The sequence below is a fragment of the Cynocephalus volans genome, chromosome 5, assembly GCF_027409185.1.
Source record: "Cynocephalus volans isolate mCynVol1 chromosome 5, mCynVol1.pri, whole genome shotgun sequence".
Classification (NCBI taxonomy): Eukaryota; Metazoa; Chordata; class Mammalia; order Dermoptera; family Cynocephalidae; genus Cynocephalus; species Cynocephalus volans.
The window spans coordinates 40,801,785-40,821,336 of NC_084464.1; the positions used below are offsets into that span (position 1 = coordinate 40,801,785).

Consider the following 19,552-nt stretch of genomic DNA (forward strand, 5'->3'; position numbering starts at 1 on the left):
TTTCAGGATTGATGGTGTTTATTTTATCAACCCCTTATAACCCCTGGAGGGAGATGACCTGGAGGTAAGGAAGAGTAGAACAAAATAAATGGGTGGGGTAGATTGGGATAGGAGTAGCGAAAGGGAAGATTTTTACTTGGTAATTTCTACCAACCCCCTTCCTTGAATGATTACTGTCTTTCCTTCATCCTGTAGATTTCATGGAATTTTAATTCACTAAACTTGCCTGTTCATTTTAATTTCTATTACTCTACCCTGACCTAAATTATTGCAACAATGTGTCAGGATGAAAGCAACAATTCCCACTAGTAATGAAGTAACCAAATGGCCATTGCAGTTTTTAATCTCAAATCTGCATGTCACTGGGCGTTTATCCTAGAGAAACAGAAACTTATGATTACCCAAAAATCTTCACTGAACAGTGTTCGTAATAGCCAAACCTGGAAACAACGCAAATGGCCTTGAATGATGAATGGCTAAAACAAATTGTTGGCACATCCGTATCATGAAATAATACTCAGCGCTAAAAACCAATGATCTACTGAAACAGGCAGCAACTTGGATTGATCTCACGGGAATTATGCTGAGTGAAAAAAGTTAATCTCAAAAAGTTACAGTCTGTATGATTCCATTCATAGCATTCTTCATATGACAAAAATTATAGAGAACAGATTTGTTGCTGGCGTTTAGGGAGAAGGGAGAGAAGGAGGTGTCCGTAGCTGTAAGAGTGTAGCATGAGGCATCCTTGTAATGAAACAGTTTTGTTTCTTTTTTTTTATGCCAGATGGTGAGTGATAACAGTTCTGTTTCTTGACTGTGGAGATAGATGGTCACATGTGATATCTACACATGTGATAAAATTGCATAGAACTAAACACACATAAGCACGTGTGAATGTAAAAATGGTGAAATCTGAATAAGGTTGGTGGGTGATATCAATGTTAACTTCCTGTTTGTGATATTGTATTATATTTTGCAAGATGTTACTGTGTTAGTCATTTTCTGGTGCTCATAACAAAATACACCGAACTGCGTATTTATAAAGAAAATTAAATTTATTGCTTACAGTTTCAGAGGCTGGAAATCCAAAGTCCAGGGAACACATCTGGTGAAGGCTTTGTTTGGTGTGACTTTAGTGACGGCCGAGCATCACATTGAGAAAATCGTGGAGCAGAGAGAGCCGAGACTAACCTCATTCACTGTCTTTTTAAAGCCCTCCAAACCACGCCCATGACCAACATTTTTAATCAATTCACTACAGCATGGTCCTACAGTCTAATCACTTCTTCAAGGCCGCACCATTATATAATTATATATAAAACATAATTATAATGATATATTATATATTATAAAAATATTATAATATAATATAAATTATATATAATTATATGTATGATTATATATAATTTTAATTATATAAATATAATTAATATAATTTTAATTATATAAATATAATTAATATAATTTTAATTATATAAATATAATTAATATAATTTTAATTATAGATGGTAGTTATATAATTACATAATAGGATTTCCCACCCTCAACAGTTACAATGGGAATTAAGCTTATAATACATGAAATTTGGGGGACACAATTCAATCAATCCACAGCAGTTACCATTGGGAGAAACTGAGTGAAAGGTATACTGGATCTCTATTATTTCTTACAAGTGTATGTGAATCTACAATTATCTCAAAATAAATTTTTAAAAAATTCTCTATATTACAACATCCATGTCTTCTTCCAGCCAGCAAATCCCTATTTTGCTGTTACTGAACTAATCACCATGGACAGAGAAATTGATTTAGGTTTGGTTTTACTACCTGTCCCTGAACCAATGTAGCAGGGGGGCTGAGATAATGTTCACAGGTCTATGCCAGTCAAGACCCATTTTTGACATCAAAATTCTGAAACCTCATGGGTACTATGGAGTGGGGTGAACTGGATGCTGGTGAAACATCTGTAAGGTTAGCTATATTCCGTTCCCCTGTCCTGACTCTGTAGTCACCTGGGCCCTATATCCATTACAATTAGGTTCTCCTAGGTAAACCCAAATAAGAGGCTTACATATGGCAGAGTTTTTATCTGTCTCATGTAAAAAAGTCCAGAAGAGGGCACTTCAGGGCTAGTGTGGCAGATTCACCATCCTCAGTGGCTCAAATCTCTTTCTATTTTTCTGTTCCAACGTTCTCGGGCATGGCGTCCACCCTCAGTGTTATCTCATAGTCCAAGATGACTGCTGGAGTTTTATAACCCAGATGGGAAAGAGAAAGAGGATAAGGTCACTTGTCCCAACTAAGTGAAACCCCCACTTTTTTTTAAAGGTGACCATATAATTCATTGCACAAATTTAAAAACCTTTGAGAGGGAAAGGGGGTGCTTTTAATAGCTGTACGAGGACAACAGATGGAAATAGTAAGTGTCCCAGATAAACTGGGACAAATCATCACCCTGTTTTTGAAGATCTTTCTCAGAAGGCTCTTCTACTGCACGTCAACTTCCACTTAAGTATCACTAACTAACTACTGCACAAGGAAGTTAGGAGGCACAGGATAAAAATCGGGGTTCTGCAAGGAAGGAAAGAAGAACATAAGAATGGCTATTGGGTAGGCAATAAGCAGCTTCTGTCACAGGTCTTGCATTAGAACTATTGGTGACCTGAATTTCAGTTTCTTTAAAACAACTCCTTTTGAATCCAAAGGCTCTCAGAATGGTATGTGAAATGTGGCGAAGGACAAATCCTCTTTGGTCCTTATCTCTTCCCTCTGGAATAGCTCTTTTATTGGGGCGGGTGGTGAAGGGCTGGCTGGCCAGTACCGGGATCTCAACCCGTGACGTTGGTGTTATAAGGCTGCACTCTAACCAGCTGTGCTAACTGGCCAGCTTTTCATCTCTTCCCTCTCTTCTTCACTTTCTAACATCTTCCCTCAGCCAAAAGTGGAAAGTCCTTATGAAACAGACCTGAGCAGTGTGTGCATGCCCCACGCCGAGTCATCTCATTAGCATAAGCTGTCGAGTGTCCTCTGAGGGGCCCACCAGGAACAGCAGACACACTTGTCACTAGGGAAATTGCAAGTGTTTAGAGGTTACTGCCCAGGAGAAAACAAAGACCAGACCTTTCTTTGAGTTAGACCAGATTCCTCACTACACAAATACCATGAGCACAGGACGAGAAAATCTTCATAAATATATTAGAAATGTGTTGAAGGGCCAGCCTGTGGCTCACTTGGGAGAGTGTGGTGCTGATAGCACCAAGTCAAGGGTTAAGATCCCTATATAGAGATGGCCGGTTAGCTCACTTGGGTGAGCGTGGTGCTAATAACACCAAGTCAAGGGTTTAGATCCCCTTAGCAGTCATCTTTAAAAAAAAAGAAAGAAAGAAATGTGTTGAACTTGGTATAAATAAAAATCCTACTCTTCTATTATCCATTTTACCCCAGCTCAGAAGAGCATTTCAGGGTAGTTTGTAAAAGGAAACAAAGTAGGAAGCATTACAGTCCCTTTTCAGCTTCTTCTTGCCTTTCCACCCTCATTGACTGAAGGTGATAGATGGCTGGCGATGGGGCACAGAAAGCAAGGATGGAGGGGATCGCCAAATTCACATTTAAAGAACCCTGGATTTAAAGAGACATGATCAAATGACTTGCAGTAATCTGAAGGCATTTCTGCTTTGAGGTAAAAAGGTGGTGGACTCTTTGTATCTTTTGAATTTTATACTATGTGTATGCCTTAGCTATCAAAACAAACTAAAATGTTAAAGAATAAGGAAACAAAAGAGTTCTCAATTATCTAAAATACTCCTTTCTGTGCAGGGAATGGACAGTCTATTTTAAATTTCAAACTTTAAAATCATGTTTCTTGACTGAAGGAATGACTTTGTTTCTGAAATTTTCTTTTAGATTTTGAGAAATATTGGTCCATTTACAAATAAGCCCTGAAAGATCTTCTAACGGTAAAAGAAACATATGTTTCATTTTGAGATAATGGTCTGTCCACTCCACAGCTACTGAAAATTCCCATTATAAAACCATTTATCTTGCTATTTTTCAGATTTATTTATTATTAAAATCTAATGCAAATCAAATCCAATTTTTTGATCTAGTTGGGTCTATGTGAGAAAAACAGGGAGTGAGAACCAAACTAGTTAAAAAGAAAACAGCAAAGAAAAAACCCACCAACAGGTATTAATTTAAAAGTTACGGTACACACCACAATGTTATTGTGTCATTATATGTCATTAAAAAGAACGTGTGTACTGATATGGAAAGATGTCCAGCTTACATTGTTAAGTTAAAAACAAGTTGCAGTACGTTATATAAAGTGAATTAATTTTTGTAAAATAATAATATGCTAATGTATATATTGAAAAAATATCTGGAGGAACGTAAACCAAATTGGTAAGGGAGTAATGTGTTGGAAAGACTGGGAGGAGGGGGTGGATTAGAAGTGACTTTTACTTTCTAGGATTTACTATATTTCTGCAATGTATGTTTTATTTTTACTACAGGAATATGTCATTTTGTAAGCAGAAAATATAGTACAAATAATTTAAAAGTTAAAAAAAAATGGAGGACTAGTCAGAGAGCTAGACAATAGACTACAAAGTATTACAAACCAAGAATGCAAGGCATGCTCCCTCCTCAGCCATTTCTTTTTTTTTTTTCAAATTTTAAAACTCTTCTTTTATTGTATAGTTAGTACTCCTTTCAACTACCTCAAATCCTGTTGCTAACACTAAGGTCAAGGATTCAGATCCCTGTAACCCACCAGCTGCCAAAAAAGAAAGAAAGAAAAGAAATCCAACCGCCTCAAATCCTTAGTGGCTGCTTATAAGAGCAATAATAACTAAACTATAGGACATTGGTAAACTCTGAGAGACTCTAACTTGCAGTAAGGTCAGGGTTGAATAAAATTTGGAAAGGCATTACTGATAAATTTGGCTAAATAAGGGTTCATGAAAAATGCAATGGTGATAAAAATTGGTTGTGGAGGGCTTAGACTGAGAGTTCTGAATCCTAATGGGGGAGAGCCATTGTGAGCATAGCATGGACCTGTTGACGATCTAGGCCACAGTATAGGTAATACCAATCAGGAGGACCAATTTGGAGCCTATTGCAATAGTGGCTGTAAAGGACATGGGCGGAGGGACTGATAAAAAACAGAAATGGGCAGAGAGGTTGAATAAGAATCAGAATACTCAGTGTCATCCTCCTCAGCTACTTCTAAAGAGAATGAAGCTGAAATGGTCAAGGAGGAGAGAGATCTTAAACTAGAGAAATAAAGAGGAATGCAGTAAGCAGGGGAACGAGAGGCAGAGAGAGGAGAGGCAGACATCTGATAAAAAGAGAGGGATTTGCTTGCATTTGGGGAAGAGATAGTTCTCCTTTTGAACAGGTGTGACTTTGTGGCTTTCTGACCATCTCCCAGAAACCCCACCCAGACAGAAACCCAAATGGCATACTCTCAAAATGGACTACTATGTATCTAAAGGAGACTGACAATAAGTAGGAGAGGGAAAAAATCATGAGGCTTTTAAGAATAAGTGATTTTCACCACTTCTTCCTCCTCTGATTCTTTCAAGTTGATGGAGAAGGAGAGATATGTTTATTTAATAGGTACCTATTAGAAACTACTACGCACAGGACTCTATTTACAAGGCACAAAATCCTTCTAGACCCTGCAAGGTAGATGCTATTATTATCATTCCCATTTTTGGAGCTAGTCCAGGTAGACTAGCTCCAGGTCTTGGTCAGGCCTTTTTTTTTTTTTTTTTTTTTTTTTTTTTTAAACCATATACTTGCATTGCTGTTGTAGGTGCCAATGGGAAAGCTTTTTCTTCACCCCTGATGATCCGTTAAAAATCAGCAACAAAGGGCTGGCGGGTTAGTTCAGTTGGGTAGAGCACATCCTTATAACACCAGAATACTGGGTTAGGATCCCAGTACCAACTAGCCATCAAGGAAAAAAAAGAAAAAAAAATCAGTGACAAATTCAGACGAGTATGAAGAAAAGGCATAGCAAATTTTATTTTAATGTGCATAGCACAGGGGAATTGCAAGAAAGTGATTTACAAATAACCCAATGGGGTGCAGATGCTTATGTACCCATCCTCAGTAGGAGTAAATGATTCTCAGGGAGATGCTATGGGCCTCGAGAACATACAGTGGACTGGGACAAAGTCTATATTGGCCCTCAGAGCAGACAATGACTGGTAAATGATTTTCATCAAAATGCTCAATGAGACCAAAATAGAAGACAATGGTCTGTGACAAAAACCTGTCCAGGTGAGTTGACAAACTTCAGTCTTCCTGTGATATCAGTTAATGAAAACTCAGGGGAAGAATCAGAGATACATTTGTTTTCTTATTTGGTGGGTCCAGACTTTAAGCAAATATGGGTACAGCTTTTTTCCTGTGCTTTGGAAGGTAACAGAGGAGAGAGGAGAGGAAGTGAGGGTGCGGGGAAGGTCACAGAGACCTTGAGGCTGCTTCTTTATTCCAGTATATCAAAGCACCATATTTTTGGAGTAACAGCTTCTGAGCCCCAACAATAAGTTTATTTAGTTCTCACGACAATATTCCCTGATATAGGTTATTTTGTTTAGGGACCAGTGTGATGTGTCTTAGATTATACAAGCAATTGAGGACAAGATACAGGATATGAGAACTCAAGGCATTTTCAGATAATGTCATTGAAAAATGTGATTGTCATTAGTCATTTAAGTATCATTTCTTGGGCCAGGGCCAGCCTGTGGTTCACTTGAGAGAGTGCGGTGCTGATGGCACCAAGGCCATGGGTTCGGATCCCTATATAGGGATGGCTGGTTAGCTCACTTGGGGGAGTGTGCTGCTGACAACACCAAGTCAGGGGTTGAGATCCCCTTACCGGTCATCTTTTAAAAATAAATAAATATCATTTCTTTTTTAAAATTATTTCTTTTTTTGGCTGCTGGCCAGTATGGGGATCCACATTTATTTTTAAATTTGTAATTTGCTTGTCGATAACACCACAGTCAAGGGTTTGGATCCCCCTACCAACCAGCTGCCAAAAAAAAAAAAAAAAAAAAAAGAAAAAAAAAAAAAAGAAAGAAAGAAAAAGAAAAGAAAAGAAAGGTAATTTGCTTCCCAACATTTAACTGTATCCTATTTCCTGAGGATCAAATCTTTGATGACAGTGGGGAAAAAGCTAATCTGTACCATCTTTCCACATAGCAGGGGGTTGGGAAATTTTCTTTAATACGGGTACTTTGATATGAACAGAATATCCTGGTAAACACCCTAGACAAGATTCCTGCCCTATGTAGCTCACAGGCTACTGGGGGATGGGTGGAGGCGAGGATGGTAGCTGTCTCCAAGATGGTCACCATCAGTTTCTTCCATCTCTATATGCACATGATTTTGCATCATTGGGAGGTAGAGTCTACTCGTCTGCCCCCTTGAATCTGGCTAGCCTGCAAATGCTCTGAGCAACTGAGTATAGCAGAAGTGATTCTACACCAGTGCCAGGCCTGCCTGTAAGAGGACTGACAGCCTCTGCCTTGATCTTTTAGAGTCTTTAACTACCATAGAAGATGTCTGTATTAGTCTGCTCAGGGTGCCATACAAAATACCACAGATGGCTTAAACAACAGAAATGTATTTTATCACAGTTTATTTTCTGGAGACTGGAAGTCCAAGATCAAGGTGTCTGCAGGTTGGTTTCTCCTGAGGCTGCTTTCCTTGATTTGCAGGAAGCTGCCTTCTTACTATGTTTTCATATGACTTTTTCTGTGTGCACATAAACCCCTGTTGTCCCTTATTCTTCCTTCCTTCCTTCCTTCCTTCCTTCCTTCCTTCCTTCCTTCCTTCCTTCCTTCCTTCCTTCCTTCCTTTTCTTTTCTTTTCTTTTGGTGGGTGGTCACTACAGGGATCAAACACTGGACCTTAGTGTAAGCAGCTGAGCTAACTGGCCAGCCCTCTTCCTCCTCTTATAAGGACACAGTCCTACTGGATTAGGGCCCCACCCTCATGACATCATTTAACCTTAATTACTTCTGTAATTACCTCTATCTCCAAATACAGTTTACATAGGTTGTAAGAGCTTCAACATATGAATTTAGGGGGAAAGGTGAAACAATTCAGTCCATAAAAATGTCCAACTACTCCACCGTGGGCTCTATAAAGTGGATGAGGGGGTCCTCTGAGACCATCCTTTGAGCCATTCCCTGACAAAGGCACCAGGCTTGTGAATGAAGAGCAGCCTAATTGCCAAATGAATACTGTATTACTCCATTTTGTGTTGCTTATAAAAAAATTACACGGAACTGGGTAATTATAAAGAAAAATGACATTTATTGCTTACAGTTTGTGAGGCTGGGAAGTCCAAAGTCCATCTGGTGGTGGTGACAATGACCCAGGGATCTCACATTGCAAGGTGGTGGAAGCAGAGAGAGAGAGAGAGACAGACTCTCCTCTTCTTTTGAAGCCCTCAGAACCAAGCCCCTGGCCACCATTTCTAATCCATTGACTACTGCATGATCCTACAATCCAATCAACCTCTTCAAGGCTCCACCTTTCAATTACCGTAATAGGATCTCCCACCCTCTTAACAGTCACAGTGGAGGCTAAGTTTCTAATACATAAAACTTGGGGGACAGAATTCAAGCTTCAGGGAGTTTTGGGGGTACATAATTCAATCCACTACAGATACATTCTGAGTCACTAGTCAATGCTACAAGGAGCAGAAGAATCACCCCAATGAGCCCTGAGTTTTGGGGCAGTTTGTTATGCAGTATGAAATAACCAGAATGAATGGCATTAAGTAATTAAACAAATCAACATATGTTTACTAATTGTGACAAGTGCTGTGAAGGAAGAGACAGGATGCTAAAAGAAAGAATAACAGGGTGTGTGGGAAAGACATGTTGAACTGCAAGGGAGGAATAATCAAAAGACCCAGAGTACATTGGGCCTGAAGATTTCAATGCCTTTGTGAGCTCTGGAACCATTTCTCTTCTTTTCTGTGCGAAACTCCTTGGAAAAACAGATGCCTCTGCTTTCCTTGCAGGTGAGCCACTCCCTCCAGAATCAGCCTCTCACAAAACTTCCTCTATCCTCCCAAGTCACAACAATTTCTCCCTTCTTTTAACATCTTTAGAGCTTATGCTGTGTAACGTTTAATTGACATTGAAGGAGAAATTGTCTTATATTGTAATATTAAACATATCGAGGTAAAATATACATAAAGTGTATAAGCCTTCAGCATATAGCTTACTGAATTGTTATGTGTGTGCAGCCACTACCAGATCAAGATGAAGGACATTTTCAGCATCCAGGAAGGTTCCCTTGTGCCTCTGTCCCATCAATACCCAACCCCAGAGATTTCCCAGAAGAAATCACTGTTCCAAATTTCTAGAAACATTAATTAATTTGCCTGATCTTGACCTTTTTATAAATAAAATCATATACTAAGCACTTATATCATGTCTTGCTTTTTTTCTTTCTCATTATGTCTGAGATTTTTTCTTGTCTACAGCAATTTCCCCCCCCTTTATAATGATTTGCCATATGAACATGTCATAATTTAATCATTTTGCCATTGACAGGTTATTGGGTTGTTTTAAGTTGAATATGTAATAGGCAAAAACTTAATGCCCTGAACATTCTCTTATGCAATATGTTTGTAGGTGATCAAATGCCCTCATTTCTGGGAGTGGAGCTGCTGGTATATATATATATATATATATATATATGTTTAGTTTTTTAGATACTTCCATACAATTTTCCAATGTGAATGTACTAATTTACATTTTTAGCTGCAATGCATGTGAATTCTAGTTGCTCGCATACTAACCAACACTTGGTATATGTGTTTTAAAAATATTTAGCCATTCAGGTGTATCTGTTATGTTATCTCATTGTGATTTTAATTTACATTCCCTTGATAACTAAGGATATTAAGCACCTTTGCATATGTTTACTGATCATTTGAATGTCCCCCTTAGTGAAGAGCCTGATCAAGTCTTTTGCCAATTAAAGAAAAAATAAGGTACTTGTCTTTTTTGTGATTTGTAGCAGTGCTTTACACCAGGGTTCTTCAAAAAGTTTGTGGAAAAATAGAATTGAAAGATAATAGAAATCTTTCCATGAACTTTTTGAATAATGATTGTATATTTTGGATGAGTCCTTTGTTACATAGGTATTTTGAAAATATTTTCCCTCAGCTTGTGGTTTCACTTTTTACTTTCTTAGTAGTGTCTTTTGAAGAACAGAGTTTTTAGTTTTGATGAATTCCACTTCATCAACTTTTTGTCTTTTTGGTTACTCCTTTCTGTTTTTAAAATCTTTGCCTACCCTATGTTTATTAAGATATTCTCCTTCTAGAAGCTTTACATTCCCTTTCATATTTGGGTGTATGATTCATTTTGAATTCATTTTTGTGTTTGATATGAAGTCTAAATCTAGTTTTTTTTCAGTTGGTTATGTACCATTTATTGAAAAGTTATGGCATAAATTTATAAATGTATATATGTCTTCATCTCATCTTAACACCACGTCCTAGAAGCAGAAAATAGATACACTAATGGAAAATCAATTTACCAAATTTATTTGTTTCTTTGAACCAATTACAAAATTTACATCAATTCATATCGTTGGAGTGGTTTTAGCAACTTTTAAAGAATTCTGTGAGGTTATAATTGACCTGTTATACACTTTGTCTTAATAATGGCTTTTGGGGGAAGATTTGATTTTTCCTTAGTCCAGCAGAGATAAGGGAGACTGAGGGACACAAAAAGAATATATGAAAAGATATTAATCTACAATGTATTTTATTATAAGAATATATCCACAAAAATCCTTTCTATTTAAGCATGTGTTCTTCATGAATCTCTTCTTGTAGAAATTTATTTACTCATACATTCATTAATCCAACAAATATTTATTGAATAAATTCTTGGATATAATAATAAATATTCATATATACAATTTTTAATTAAATCAATATTCAAAGTTTTCATCATCACTTCATAATTTTCACAGCTGAGCTACATGGTATACCATAATCACTTTTTTTCTTTGACAATCTTTTGACCTTCCTGGAATTAATAATTACCTCCCATGTCTTAGCTAACTTTTCTAAATATTTATTCCTAATTCAACACCAGCTTTCCGACAGTATTTTATGGTCAGACACATGAGGCAATATGTCAGCTCCACTTTCCCCCTTTGGAAACATCCCTCTTTAAGCCCTTCCTTCTTCTATTCCATATAGACTGATTGCTCTGTAGGCTGGCACCTCAGCGGGCACCATGGGAACTTTTCTTTACTTCTCTTCTGTGTTAGGTACCTATTACAGGATCTCACATCTTTTTTCTTAATTTCCTGTTTGGTGGAACAATTCTCCAGAAGCTTCCTGAGAAAGAATGAGTGGGAGGTAAATTCTTTTGAGACCTGAAAATGTCCATTCACGTTTGATTGATAGTTTGGCTGGGTTCAGAAATCCAGTTGTGGAAATCATTTTTCTTTATGGAAATGATTTAGAAGGCATTGCTTCACTGTCTTTCAGCTTTCAATGTTGCTGTGGAGAAAAAAAGATGCCATTCGGATTCCTAATCCTTTATATGCAAGCTTTTTGTTTTGTTCTTTCTGGAAACGTTAAAGATTTTCACTTTATCTCTAGTGTTCTGACACTTCATGATGACGTGCTTTGCTGTGGGCCTTTTTTTTTTTTTTTTAAAGATGACCAGTAAAGGGATCTTAACTCTTGACTTGGTGTTGTCAGCACCACGCTCTCCCAAGTGAACTAACAGGCCATCCCTATATAGGGATCCGAATTTGTGGCCTTGGTGTTATCAGCACCACGGTCTCCCAAGTGAGCCATGGGCCGGCCCTGCTGTGGGGCTTTTGCTGCTAAACATTATGCAGCGCATTTGATAGGCCTTTTAAATCTGGAGATTTAAGGTTTTCAGTCCTGGAAAAGAATCTTGTATTATATCTTTATCTCCTATCTAGGAGATTTCTACAACTTTATTTTGAAATTTAAAGATTCTGCCATCATAATATTCATCTTAAGAGCTTCCCCACCGTTTCTTGTTTCGTGAGTGTAATAACTTCTCTTAGCTCCCTGGGGATTTAATTATAATTTTTAAAAAAATCCAGTTTCCTGCATTTTATTTGTTTCTTCTTAGATCCTCCTTGTCCCCTCCTGTTTATATTCGTTATCGTCTTTATTGTAGAAATATGTTCATAAGCATCTGGTTATCTTTGGGTTGTCGTTTATATTTGAAATAAGGAACTAAAAACCTGATTCTGGAAGCTGTGTGGACCCGTCCCGAGCTTGTAGACTGGAGAGTCTTCGGGAATCGCATGGAAACCTGGCCATTTCTTGGAGGAGACCTTCAAACGTCAGTGTCTGTCGTTCTTTATCTCTAGTACCAATTTCCAATGGCGTACAGCTTCAACCTCCTGCCAGAAGTAGACGGAGAGGAGATGAGCCCCGTTGTCTGGTTCTGGGAGTCTGCGGGAAGCGATCTGGGGATCTGGGCTCTGTGCTGACGTTTCCTTCACGCCACTCTCGTTTTTCACCCCTGCGCTACCCCCTCTTTCAACTTCTGACCAGGCCAACTCCTGTTACTCACATCTATAGCCAGTCTTCATGCTCAAGTCCTCTGAACCCCACTCACCCTACCCTTCTGTGGTCTACGCAAACTCTCCTGCTTTCTCACCTGGTCTACACTGGCTCATTTCTTCCCTGCCGAGCTATCGCCCATTCGCTTGGTTTGCCAGGCAGCATCTCAGGAATAGGGCCCGTGCTGTGTCCTTTCGTGTCATGGATAAACGGGCTGTCTCTTGTCCAGTCCAAAATCGGTGCTGGGTTTTTAGGATCCTCTCGCTCTTGTACCCTGGGGTGTGCAGTGAAGGGCAGTGGGAAGGGAGGGGCGAGAGACGCTGAGTTCTAGCCGAGACTGGGAGGAAAGCCTTTCGAGTTGAATCAGATCCTGATTCCTCTGAGAAAGAGGTTTCTTTGATGTATAGAGATTTGTATTTCTATTTCTGAAATTGGACTCTAAACCATGAAAACAGGAACAATTTACACTGGTTGTGCGTATATTAAAGTTGATATAATTCATTTGCTAAGCCTTGTTCCAGGTGTCAGGATGGCCGAGTGGTCTAAGGCGCCAGACTCAAGCTCCGCTTCCTCATGTTGAGGATTCTGGTCTCCGTATGGAGGCGTGGGTTCGAATCCCACTTCTGACACGTCTTTTTCTCTCTCTTGCCCCTCATACTGTCAGTTTCTTAGGTATTTCTTTACCTTTATTCTTTCCACGTTTTCCTTTTCAATGCTAACTAAACTGACGGATCGAAAATGAGGTCTATTCTCTTCCTTTTTCGTTTTGTTCTCTACTTAATCACGAATCGTGTTTTGCTCTGTGCTCTGGTTAACTAAAGGAGTGTTTACTAAATTCTTACTAACTCAGGGCGTCCTGGGAGGAAAATTAGTCTGGTGGGAACAAAAAGACCTGTACGTAGACTCCGTGATCACAGACTGTTCTGAGCTCAGGGGTTTATCGAGAACGTATATCATAGGTCCTTCTTCACCGCCAGAACCCGTCATAGGTCACGGTGTTGAATCCGAAAACAGAGAAGTTCACTATTTAGTCATCGGAAACAAGACAAAAACCGGAGGGAAAGACAGGTTCCACCGAGATTTGAACTCGGATCGCTGGATTCAGAGTCCAGAGTGCTAACCATTACACCATGGAACCCTCCTTGGTGATAATGGGACACACGATCCCTCTGAGATCTGTTTTCTTGTGTGCTTATTTTCCCCTTTTCTTCAGAGGGCTGTGTAGAACACAAATGAAAGCCACATTTCATACCACATTAAATGAAAGCTTTACCTGTTCTGATTTACCTAGCTGATTTTAAAGAATTTTTACTGGGGCATTCCCCCCGCCCCCCAATAGAAAATCTTGTATTTCTCAGCGGCGGGGCGATAGAAGTGCCGAACACAGGGGTGGCAGAAGTGGGAGGGGTCGTACACTGGTTGTTTCCACCTGGCCTTCTTCCCAGTGTTTTTTCCCCCTCCATCTCAGGGGCAGGACAGGATCCTGATGATCTAGGAATATTGTTACCCCCGGAGATTTTTATTTGCCTTCATTTTCGACCCATGAAAGGGCAAATTAGATTTTATTCTTAAAGTTTAAAAGGGAGAAAAGAAAAATATAACATCTCCTTTCTACTGCTTCACTTAATTATTCTAGGATACCCGCAGAAACCCCCGGAGCAACCTCCTAGTGTCTTGGTACTTCCCTTCAGTTGTAATCATGTGCTTGAACTTTTAAAATCTGTCCGTCTCTTCCAAAACGCCTGAAGTGCAGGATCGAGTCACTCCTCTTTGATAGCCCAAAGCCTGGTACCTAGAAGCTCAATCGATGCTTGCTGCATGAACGCACAGGTGAAAGGATGAGTGAATAGCTAAATAAATACTCAGTAGGAGAGCCCAGCTTTAGACTTTCCCCCCGAGGGTTTCTTTTTGTCTTTACTAGAGAGGCTAATTTTGACAAATCCGAAGAGGGTTAATTAATTCGTCTCCTCCTCCTCCTTTTCCTCTTCTTTTTTGCCTTTCCAGGTCCTATCTCCCAGGTGGACATTTCAGAGTTTAGATAGTCCCACAAAGCAAAGACGTCATAGTGCTGGACATATTTATTTTTCTAAATCTTAATTTTATTAAAACAACATGATTAGTTATCTAGAAACTGTAAGAGCAACATAACAAGGATACTTCAAAAAGTTCATGGAAAGATTTGTATTATCTTTTAATTCAATTTTTCCACTAATTTTTTGAAGGACACTGGTATAACAAAGAGACCATATATGTAACATGACTGGAAGAAACATACAGATAAAAATTACCCCTTTAGTCAATCTAAATATTAATTACTGGCCATCTACGCTTAATGTGCCTCTGGTAGTTTCCCAAAGCTGAATTGCTAAGGAATTCTGAATCCTTTTCTGGCATTCATCCTTTTGTTGTATCTCCAAGCAAGGTGTCTGTCACAAAATAGCTGCTCAATGGGTTGAATTCAATATATCTTTGCATAGGTGGCATCCTTTTTATTCTGTAAGCCACTACCTTATTTCTTAAAAAGAAAGAATGAAAGAAAGAAAGGAAAAGAAAAGAAAAAAATGTCTACTGGTTAAATGATACCAGAACTTCAAAAGCCTGCTATTCAACTACAGTTCTTAAACTGCCCTCTGAGGATAGGCAAAGGGGAATGGTTCTAGGTGACTGTTTTTTCATCCTTAACACATTTATCACCCAGAAAGGAGACCGGGTAAAGACATGGAAAACCGGGCATATGGCCATAGGTTGGCCTGTTTATTCCCGAGTCTGGATTTAAGAAGGTCACCCTTTTCCCTTGGAAGTGCCCATGGTTGGTTCACAATTATTTCAAGGTGAATGCAAACACATAAAGGCCACTGAGGGGAATGACTCAGGGAAGAGATAACTGAGCTTTGCAATCCAGAAACAATTTGTTCCCTAGTAATCTGAGCAAGGATGGTTTGCAGTCACCTGGTGGCAGCGTTGAGTCCAGAAAGAACAAATCAATGTGGCATAATCAGTAGTCCAGAACCCAACTCAGCTGGAGTGTCCTGTGGAAAGGGGGCTTCAAAATACATGGCCCTACCTAAAACTGAAGATCTCGGGAGTATTCCTGCTTCCCCATCTATGTATACTTTGCTCATTTCACAAATCAGAAAGATATTCTTTCGTGTATTTATGCACTAAAACTTACCACAAAGATTCATTTAGTTTTCATGATGTGGAGAAGCAAGAGAAAAATGGTTCTGTGTCTGATAAAACTTACGGTGTATGGGGAAAACAGACAATTACACAAAACTTTCCGAAAGGTATGGTAAGTGCTAAAATAAGTGATGGATTGAGTGATGACAGAGTACACCCAATGCATACCAACAGGAATACACAATTAAGGGCAGGTAGCTTGAGAAAAGTCTGCCAGAGGAAGGGATGGTTCACCTGAAGCCTGCTGTGTACTCTCCAGCACGGGACATTTCTCCTTTGCCGTACGTATCAGATTGAGATTTTTTTTTTTTTGAAAAAAATTCACTTATTAATTCATGAAACCACTTATTCAATTTATGAGACAAATATCCGCTCATTCTAACAACTAAAACGGAAGTGTTTAAAGTAAAATTTATAATCTCCTCTTCCCTCTCCTCCAACACTATCCCTAGGAACAATCTGAAGTGTACCCTTCTATACATTGTACTGTTGTACTATTCAGTAACATTCTTTATGCTGGTAACAATTTATCTCAGATGTCATTCATACTTTGATCTCATTCTTTACAGTAGAATTTGTGCCATATTGGAGCCATTATATGTCCCAGGCTTGTCTTCCCCATTAGGCATCAGAACAGGGACCCTCTCTCCTGTTCCCCTCCATATTTTCAGTGTCTAATTGAGTTCAAGGGAGGCTTCCAGAAGAAGCAACTTCTAAGCTGAGGCCTCAAGGATCAGAAGAAGCGATGCGGGCGGAGGGAACTGCTTGTTGCTGAGAGAGGGTGCTCCCTGGAGACACAGAAACGCTCACGGAAGGACCAGAGCGCCCCCAGCTGGTGGGCCGTAAGTGGCAGTGGCGTGCCGAAACGCGGCGCCTTTCGTAGATTCGCTTCAGTTCAGATCAGCAGGATGAGGGTTCAAAATGTGAAGAGAAGGCTGCGGCGATGCAGAGAACAGTGGCGGGTTCGGGAAGAATTCATTCCTTCAGTGACCTACGCGGGACCTTTTTCAGTTGCACGTGGACTCACGGGGACTGATAACCATTCATTCGTCCATCGTGTATTGAATGTAATAAGAAAATATTGCTGTATCTGCAAGACTTAAGTAAGTACCTGGCACATGGTAGGCGTAGAATAATTTTTTTAAATACACAAATTAATTAGATAAAGGCCCGTTATATGTTGAATGCTTCTAGGTGGTTGTCAAAGGAGTAAATATCACACAGTAGATGCTCATTAATTATTTGTGAATTAAAATAATTACTTGAAGGCCTATCATGTATTGAACATTGTTTAGGGAATGGTACATCTGTTATCTCTAGTCCCTGAGAAAATAGTGGGAGGAGAGGAACCTGCCCGACTTTGGAAGCTGTGAGGACTGTCCACACCAAGCACGAAAAAGGACTCCCATTGCACCGGGGTGAGGAGGAAAGAAAAAAAAGCTTGGCAGCGGTGGGATTCGAACCCACGCCCCCGAAGAGACTGGAGCCTTAATCCAGCGCCTTAGACCGCTCGGCCACGCTACCCAGTGCGGGGCACTGCCTTCTCTGTACTTCGCCCCAAGTCACTCGCTCCTTCCTGGTCTCTCTCGCTCCGCGCCTTCCCAGCGTGCTCTTCCTCCGGTGCTCGCTCCTGCCGTCCAGCACCGCCCCAGAGCCCCCTAGCCCCCGACCCCCGACACTTCGCTTCCTCGCAGCTCCCAGGTTGACCCTGGACGGACGCCGCAGGTCATTCAGGAGGAAGTTCCTGTCCCGTTTGTCACCAACACAGGGAAAAAGGGTTACGTAGACTGAGAGCTCCTGAGGTCGCTGTGGGCTCCACATCTGCTTTGAAACCAAGGAATAAGCCCCCCGGACTTCAGGAGTGAGCAAGTCTGGCCGTTTGTTAAGGGGAAGCGAGGAAAGAATCCTGAGACCTCCTCTCCCTGCCCCCTTCTTCCATTTCAGGAGACCGAGCTCTCCACATAACCTCACAAAGGAGACGAAAGAGCGCAGTCCTTGCTATTTAAGTCTTGTCTGTCTTTCAGAAAAGGTGGTTTGTCTACGAAAGCCCTGATCGTAGAGAAAAAGGCTGCTGCCTCCGCGGCCAAGCAGCGAGGCGAGGAACCCAGGGTCCTGTACAGGACTTCCGGCCCTTGCAGCCGGTGAAGTCTGCGCAGAAACGTCCGCGGCGGGACGGGGTTCGGCTGGGAGTCGGACCCCGCCTTGTTTTGCGTGGCTTTGTCATCCGAGCTGTTTTAGACGCGAATGAAATCACAGCTCCTCCTGATTTTGGAACACTGTAATTCGAAGAATTTAAAACTGATTCTTATAGTATTGTTAGTAGATGGTTCCTTCAAGGTCAAGGGACAGTTGCCTCCTTAGCGCAGTAGGCAGCGCGTCAGTCTCATAATCTGAAGGTCCTGAGTTCGAACCTCAGAGGGGGCAGCGTAGGTTTTTCTGTCAACTCAAAAGAAGCAAAACAATGAAGTAAATTGATATATCTGTGTTCTCTCATCTTTTTTTTCATAGAAAAGTGTACAATACATCTTTTGGAAAAAATACAAGGAAGTTACTTTTTTAAAAAAATAATTTTCAATTAGCCTTTAAAAAATTTTTTTTATTGAATCAAACTTTATACATTTTTGGGGGGGTTCAACACTGAGATATGTTGATCAAATCAATATTACTAGCATATATATTGTTACAAATCGTAATTATTTTTTATTCCCCTTGTCCAATCTCTCCCCCCCCCACCCCCCTCTATTTCTTCTCTCCTTCTGAAAGGGTGATGGTTATTCTGTTAATTTGTTGCCTAGATGATCTGTCCAACGCTGAGAGGTGTGATCAGGTCCCCCAATATTATCATAGAGCAGATGCTTCTTCTGTCACTCTGGAATGGGCTTTGTGGAGAGAGAGATCCTCTTTTCTTTATCTCTGCTGACCCAGGGAAGTTATTTTGATGAGACTGAACGGGTAATTTGAAGTTTAACCGATCCTTGTAATGTTCAGTTACAAAATAGTGATTTTCACTAAGAATTTAAATACTCCAAAAGCCTTCCGGTTTTCTTCATACCAATTGGAGATAAAGCTAGAACGTATTTCAAATGCCTTTCAGATAAGTTTAAAAAAAAAAATTTTTTTTTTTTTTAGAAAAACACCAGGGCCAAGAATCTTACCGGTTCTAGGGTGCCAAGAGAGGGAGAAGGGGACGGAGAACTGTACTGGGGGTGTGGAAGGTGTAGTATGGTGTGCAATCTATTTTTAATTACTGACTTGCTTATCTGTCACGTTCTTGTGGAATGGCTTACCAGGAGATGACCATCGATGGCATTCAATATGAAAAAGAAAAAAAAAAAAAAGTAAAGAACTTTCCTCATAGTGTCATTACATTGGGCATTTTCTCCTGCTACTAGTGCTGTTGATTGGATCTTTAAGACATCCAAACTACAAGACGCAGAAAAGGGTGAAAAGAGAAACAAGAGGAGGTGAAGAAGATAAGCTGATATTCAGAGTCAAGATAAGCACTTGACTCAAATAATAATGCACAAGACTTATATTTAATATCCTGCTCTTAACATGTCAGCTTATTGAGTTGGAAGTATTCAATAGATATTTATCAAGCACTTGCGATGTGCCAGGATATTTACTAAGCACCTATTATGTGCTAGACACTGTTCAAAGCTGTGTCCATATTAATCTATTCTCTCTCAGTGTCAAATCCACCCTCATATACTCTGTTCTGTGGCTGGGCGTCTGCAAAGTACACTTTTCAAAGTCCTTTACC

At 39.9% G+C, this 19,552-nt stretch overlaps 4 non-coding genes across 4 annotated transcripts; 2 read left to right on the forward strand and 2 right to left on the reverse strand.

The window, feature by feature from the left end:
- The first annotated feature begins 13,132 nt into the window (after positions 1-13,132).
- Positions 13,133-13,238, forward strand: TRNAL-CAA (transfer RNA leucine (anticodon CAA)). Its single transcript has 2 exons — positions 13,133-13,170; positions 13,193-13,238. It is a non-coding gene; the product is annotated as a tRNA-Leu (tRNA).
- A 437-nt stretch (positions 13,239-13,675) lies between these two features.
- TRNAQ-CUG (transfer RNA glutamine (anticodon CUG)) lies at positions 13,676-13,747 on the reverse strand. The gene has a single exon. It is a non-coding gene; the product is annotated as a tRNA-Gln (tRNA).
- Positions 13,748-17,231: 3,484 nt separating this feature from the next.
- On the reverse strand, positions 17,232-17,313 carry TRNAL-AAG (transfer RNA leucine (anticodon AAG)). The gene has a single exon. It is a non-coding gene; the product is annotated as a tRNA-Leu (tRNA).
- An 827-nt stretch (positions 17,314-18,140) lies between these two features.
- On the forward strand, positions 18,141-18,213 carry TRNAM-CAU (transfer RNA methionine (anticodon CAU)). The gene has a single exon. It is a non-coding gene; the product is annotated as a tRNA-Met (tRNA).
- The last annotated feature ends 1,339 nt before the right edge of the window (positions 18,214-19,552 follow it).